Source organism: Urocitellus parryii, chromosome 3 (genome assembly GCF_045843805.1).
Source record: "Urocitellus parryii isolate mUroPar1 chromosome 3, mUroPar1.hap1, whole genome shotgun sequence".
Classification (NCBI taxonomy): domain Eukaryota; kingdom Metazoa; phylum Chordata; class Mammalia; order Rodentia; family Sciuridae; genus Urocitellus; species Urocitellus parryii.
In genome coordinates, this window is record NC_135533.1 from 86433066 (window position 1) to 86439972 (window position 6907).

The window sequence follows — 6907 nt, forward strand, 5'->3', positions numbered from 1 at the left end:
TCATTCCTCCAAACCTCGGGTTCTTCCTCTGTCAACTAAGTGTGGAATGTCTGAGAGCTCACAAAGCATACAAACACACACACACACACACACACACACACACACACACACACCTGTAAATTTCAAAACAAATGCAAGTGCCAGCTGTGGAGATAAAGGGTGGCCTACAGCAGGGCTTAGCAAAATACAGCCTTCCTCCAAATTCCCTCATCATGTTTTTTTGCACATAAGTTTTTATTGAAACATAGCTACAAGGACAGAAAGGAGCAGTTGCTATGGAGACCATATGCACCCCCCCATGCCCCATCCCCCACCACCAAAGCCTGGAATGCCTACATCTGGCCCTTCACATAGAAAGCAATTGCTGACCTTGAATATCATCATGGAAGTAAAAGGAGGGGAATAATATAAAGACGAGACAGATAACATGGATAAGACCCAGCAACTGGCTGGGTGCGGTGGTGCACACCCTTAATCCTAGTGGCTCTGGTGGCTAAGGCAGGAGGATCCCAAATTCAAGGCCAGCTTCAGCCATACATAAGCGAGACCCTAAGCAACTTAGCAAGACTCTGTCTCCAAATAAAATTAAAAAGGGCTGGGGATGTGGCTGAGTGGTTAAGGACCCCTGGGTTCAATCCCTGATACCAAAACAAAACAAACAAAAAAACAGTAACCACTTGAAATTAGGAGATGACGTGACAAGAAGGACCAATAACCTCAAAGTTCCTAGCCTAGGTCCCAGTGAAAGTGGTGTTATTATCAACTGTACTAAATAAATTAGGAGGAATTGATTCACTTAACGATTGATTTAATTCAGAATTTTTTGAGTGTCATGTGCTGGAAAAAATGTTCAACAGGAGAATGCAAATGCAGATCTGGCAGTTTGGCAAGAGCTAGCTAAAGATGAAGTTTTGGTTTTTGGAACAGTGTGCACAGATGTGAGAAAAACAAAGGAAGCATGGTGGTTCTGTGGTTAGTATAATTTTGATTTTAATCTCCCACTTTAAAATTATTGGATTGAGTTCTGTCTTATACTAGAGCATTATCTAAGAGCTCAATGTTTAAAATCGGAGGATTTGAGTTAGACTTTGCTGATTAGTATCACATTAAGTAGAAAATTAGATACAGATAATATGTTTGTATTGTGTCTAGGAAGGAAATATTTTAGAACCTGCAAAGACTCCTGCCGGGGAGGCCATTTGACTGTGCTGCTGACCACTGGGCAACATCTTGAAAACCAGTGGTAAATTGTCATACACAGCATGTCCCAAGTCATGGAGGTCTCCTGAGTTTTTAAATGGTTTTCTACTAAATAAATAAATAGGATTTGAAAAACAATTTTGGAGAAAACCAGATTAAAGAAATTTCAGGCTTGCTTTCTTGTAGAACTTCTCAGTGACTTTGATATGTTAACTATTACTGAGATCTCCAAGAGGTGGACACAGTAAGGAGATAAAAAAAAAAAATACGCCTTAAAGCAGTAACTTGTCCAGGGATAAATAGCTATTATGAAGCAAAGCCAGGAATCAGATTCAGAAGCTGTGCTTCAGAACTCTCAGTAATTACTCTCCTAATAATGATGATGATGAGGGATGATGATGGTGTGGTAGTAAAAATTGTCATTACTGTCAACCAGTCCCTTGGTACTTGATGTCCCTTGAAAGCCTATAGTAATTCTTAGTCCAATGAATTAGTCACCTGGTGTCAAAATAACATTGTGTCAATCACAAAAGCTCAGTGGTATACAATAATAAGTATTTATGCTATGAATGCATCTGCACCTTGGCTAGAGTAGCACTGCTGATTGCATTGGGGTCCGGCTCCAGACTGCAGGTTCAGATTGGGTCTGCTGTATGGAGTGTTCATCTTTATGGACCAGTTGTAATTAGCGTCCTCATGGTGGAAGCAGAGTGCCTCCATTTGAATCATGCCTGCTCATATTGGTTGACCAAAGCAGGTCACATGGCTGAAACCAAGTAAGGAAGGCAGGAATGTCCACTCTACCTTTAGTGGGAGAAAAAAATAATGCAGTCATGTAGCGAAATCCCTGGATACAGGAAAAGGCAATGGAATGGAACCAATTATTCAATCTATTATGACCCATGAGGAGAACTTTGTGTGGTAGTGTGTAATGAAAGTTTTAATCTGTTCTGTTAAATAATTTATTGAACCCTGGCATCATAAATGAAAGTCCAGTCACTGCAGTGTGGGAAAATAAAATTATATAAATCTTATTCCTACTCATTCAGAATTTGCTCAAGTCTGGGTTAAATAAGGTACTTGCTCTTGGAATCGCTCCAAAGGTTTAGTAAATAAATTGATAAAGAGTCAACAAGTTCCTTTGTGTTCCCTTTGCCCAAGCATCAGGATGCGTTGACTAGGCCTCTCTGCATCTCTGGCTGCTACACTTGGGAACATTGGGCCCTGAGGTGCAAGTGACACTCAAGTCTTAGAAGAGCTGGGTATGCCCAGCTTGAGTGGGACGAGCATCAGGACCACCTGAGCTCAAAGTTGGGGAAGTTTTCAGACAAAAGGGTGATCAGAGGGAAACGGTCAAAATGAAGGAGAAATGAGGGGGCTCAGGAAGTAGAACCTGGAGAGATTCCTCAGGAAAAAATGAGGGGACAGAGGAAGAGCTTTTTGTGATGATCTTGTGGCCTAAATCTTAAAGGAGAGGAAATCCTGGATCACATCTCCGAAACCTGTGGATTCTTTGATAAAAAGAGAAGGAGAAGGAGAAGAAGACAATGACAAGGACAACTTAGTGAGACCCTCTCTCAAAATAAAAAAGGCTGGATTTGCAGCTCAATGAAGACTGTCACTGGGTTCAATCCCCAGTATTGCAAAAAGCAGGCTTTCTTTGTGTCTTCTTTAGGGGAATCTCTCCCATCCCCAAGATTAGAAATGCATCTTCTTCATTGTCTCCTAAAAATCTAAAGCTTTGATTCGTGCATTTAAATTTATATTCTATTAGGGATGCTTTTTTTTTCTGCCTGTGATGTGGGGTAGGGATTCAATTTAACTTTTCTCCATGTGGATACCTTATTATCTCAATGTATTTAATGACAGTGAGACCCCACCCACCTGTCTCCTGGATCATCTACAGCGACCCCTCTTGCAACCACCCAGTTACCTCATAGAGGGAGATAGTGCTGGATTCTCTGCTCTCATGCATTGATGAGGATTTTTCTCATACCATGTTATTTAGTCTGACTTTATAATAAACCCTTAATACTTGACAGGGCTTCTTTGTAACTGGGTACCAACTAGATTTTAAGGAAGATTTAATAAATATAATAGAGAGAAAAGATGTTAAGGATTTGGGCCCATTGTTTATTCACAGATAACCATTATTTGGCTTCTGCTCCTTAAGACTGGTCTCAGGTAATGTCGCTGGACAAGCCTGCTCATTATTCTTTGTGCTGGTTACATTCCATTGTCAGGCAAGGGAATTGAACCATTTTAAACACAAATGATTCAGGTTTCCCAGGGAGTCAGATGAAAGCAGTAAAATTTGACTTTTCTGCTTTTGTTTCAAGACATCAGCCGAGATATTTTGCAAAAGCCATCAACGCACTAGAAAACAGAGCACCACTAAAATGGTACTCTGTGCCTATCCTCAAGGATCTGTGATGCCAGCATGGCTTCCACATTATTTACACAGAGCTTTATGTTTAAAAAGCCAAGACAAGGTGACCAGATGAATGGGGGGCTTTCTCAGGGGGCTCTTAGGGACTCTGCTATAAACTCTCTTAGCCCTCACACATTTTACAACTCATTCTGTATAAACAGCACAAATCTTTTTGCGCATTTTCCATGCACTGAATGTTAAATAAATTCTATTCAGTGGTGACACTGACTCCTTAGGCTATTTATTTGGACTTCCTCAGTGGAATAGACTCATACAAACCAAATAATCTTTTAAATGTGGTGCCCAGGACATATTGTAAGTCATGCTTATGAATGGAGTTTTATATTTTCTATGAAGGATCAAAAAAAAAAAAAAAGAACCCCAGAGAATGTACACACACAGGACTCACAGTTCAGCCCAAGTGCATAAAGAGCAGCCCTGGGCATGGTCAATATACACCTGTATGAATATAAATTTGAAAGCATGTTGAAAATTAGCTAACAAAGAATTAATAAAGTTGCAAAGAATTGACTATATATACATTTTTTAAATATTTCTACTTTAAAGTTTCATTTTATTTTGCCTTGTTTCTTTTATTAATGCATTATAGTTATACATAATAATTGGGTTCATTTTTAATAAAGATCATACATATATGGAATTTGATTTGTTTCGTTTCAGTTCTCAGTGGCTCCTCCCCCATCTTTCCTCCTCCCTCCTCCATTCTCCTTTCTCTGCTCTACTGGTTTACCTGTCACTCATCAATTTATTTTTTATTGGTGCTTTATAGATACACGTAAAGGTGGAATTCACTGTGGTATAGTTGCACATGCACGTACCCTAATTTTATTAGATTCATTCTGAATTTCCTCCCCTTTCTGGTTTCTCCTCCCTCCTTCTCCATCTCTTTCTACTTCATTGTTCCCTATGTCTTTAGGATATCCAATCCATCCCCCCCTTTCCCATATTGTGTCTTACCTTCTACATATTAGAGAAAACATTTGACCTTGATGTTCTGAGTCTTGCTTATTTTACTTAGCCTACTGTTGTCTGGTTCCATCCATTTGCCAGTAAATGCCATTATTTCATTTTGCTTTATGGCTGAGTAAAACTCCATTGTGTATATACACCACATTTTCTTGATCCATTCATCTATTGATGGACTTCCAGCTTGGTTCCACAAGTTGGTTATTGTGAATTGTGCAGCTATATACATTGAAGACCTGTATTGCTATAGTATGTTGATTTTAGATGTTTTGGATAAATACCAAGGAGTGGGATAGCTGAGTCATATGGAGGTTCTATTCCTAGATTTTTGAGGAACCTTCAGACTGCTTTCCAAAGTACTTGTATTCATTTGCAATCCCACCAACAATGTACAAGGGTGCCTTTTCCCCCACATCCTTGCCAGCATTATTATTATTTGTATTCTTGATAAATGCTATTCTGGCTGGAGCAGGATGAAATCTTAGTGTAGTTTTGATTTGCATTTCCCTGATTACTAGAGATATTGAACATTTTTTTCATATATTTGTTGACCATTAGAGAAATGTCTGTTTGGTTCTTTTGTCCATTTATTGATTGGGTTATTTGTTTTTGTGGTGCTGAGCTTTTTGAGTCCTTTATATATTCTGGATATTAATCCCCTGTCAGAGGAGCAGCTGGTAAAGATTTTCTCCCATTCTGTAGGCTCTCTCTTCACACTATTAATCATCTCCTTTGCTGTGCAGAAGCTTTTTTAATTTGATGCATCCCAGTCATTGATTCTGGTTTTATTTCTTGTACTTTGGGGGTCTTGTTAAGCAAGTAGGTGCCTGCACCTGTGTGATGGAGAGCTGATCCTGGTTTTTTTTTCCTAGCAGTTGCAAAATTGCTGGTCTAATTCCTAAATATTTGATCCACTTTGATTCAACTGTTGTGCAGGATGAGACACAGAATTATAGCTTTATTATTTTTTTAACACATGAATAGTCTGTTTTCCCTGCACCATTTGTTGAAAAGGCTATCTTTTTCCAACATATATTTTGGGCAACTCTCAAGTATCCCATATCAAGATGGCTGTAAGTATGTGGGTTTGTCTTCTGTTCTGTTCCATTGGTCTCCATGTTTATTTAGGTGTCAAGACCACGCTGTTTTTCTTACTGTAGCTCTGTAGTATAATTTGAGATAGGATCTTGTGAAGTTTCCTGCATCATTATTCTTGCTCAGGATTGTTTTGGCTATTCTGAGTCTTTTCTTCTTCCAAATGAATTTTATGACTGATTTTTCTAATTCTGTAAAGAATGTCATTGGTATTTTGATGGGATTATATTAAATCTGTATAGTGGTTTTGGTAATATGGCCACTGACAATATTAATTCTGCTTATCCACAACATTTCGTGGATTTGCACATTATTCTCGTGCAGGGGCCATGCTAACCTTTTGTGTATTGTTCCGATATTAGTATATGCTGCACAAGTGAACATGGAAATATGTATTTTAATGTCACTTACTGGAGAGAACATATTCATGATTTGAGAGAGGGGATCAATAATTTACTAAGGAGAAATTGGACAGAAATAACTTAAAAGGAATACAGGAAAGAAATCTATTCAGGCAAGAAAAATTATGTAATGAAAAGCAAGCAGAATTGAAACCAATAGTCAAAAGATGTTAAAATCATAGGGGATGATTGTTCAGCAATTTTGGTCTGAGCAGGAACAGTGTGCCTCTATAACAGCACTATTAGTATGTGCTGAAGAAGGGAATAATGGACACAATCAAGGGGAAAAGTGAGAAAAAGAATTTTGAGTTTTGTCACAGTTGTAGATAAGGAATAATACAAATCCATTCTCAAAAGCATGTATTGGGTGCTCCCAGCTTCCCCACTTCCCTACCTAGCTGCCCAGGCTCCCATAGACTCACCTCCTTCTCTACTGTAAAACATTTCAGGTCATACCTCTCCTGGTGCCTGTAACCTAGGAAAACCTCCTCACTCAACAGTCTACCAGAATACATAAACTCCTCATTTAGGCCACAACTGAGCTCAGCAACTTAAAAGGATATTTTACCAAAAGAAAAAAGTTACATTTGTATTCACATACCATATACAAACATCTAGAAATATATATATATATATATATATATATATATATATATATATATATATATATGAGTATATATATATATAAATGCAAATGAACACTGCAATGGATAAATAATGGTGATATCATAATCAAAATTTTCAGTGTCATTTAGAATTCTGATATTAATAGTATTGCAAACTTTACTGAATA

At 38.2% G+C, this 6907-nt stretch overlaps 1 non-coding gene across 1 annotated transcript; it reads right to left on the minus strand.

The window, feature by feature from the left end:
• Positions 1-5992: 5992 nt before the first annotated feature.
• LOC113195828 (U6 spliceosomal RNA) lies at positions 5993-6095 on the minus strand. Its single transcript, XR_003302474.1, has one exon. It is a non-coding gene; the product is annotated as a U6 spliceosomal RNA (small nuclear RNA).
• Between the last annotated feature and the right edge of the window lie 812 nt (positions 6096-6907).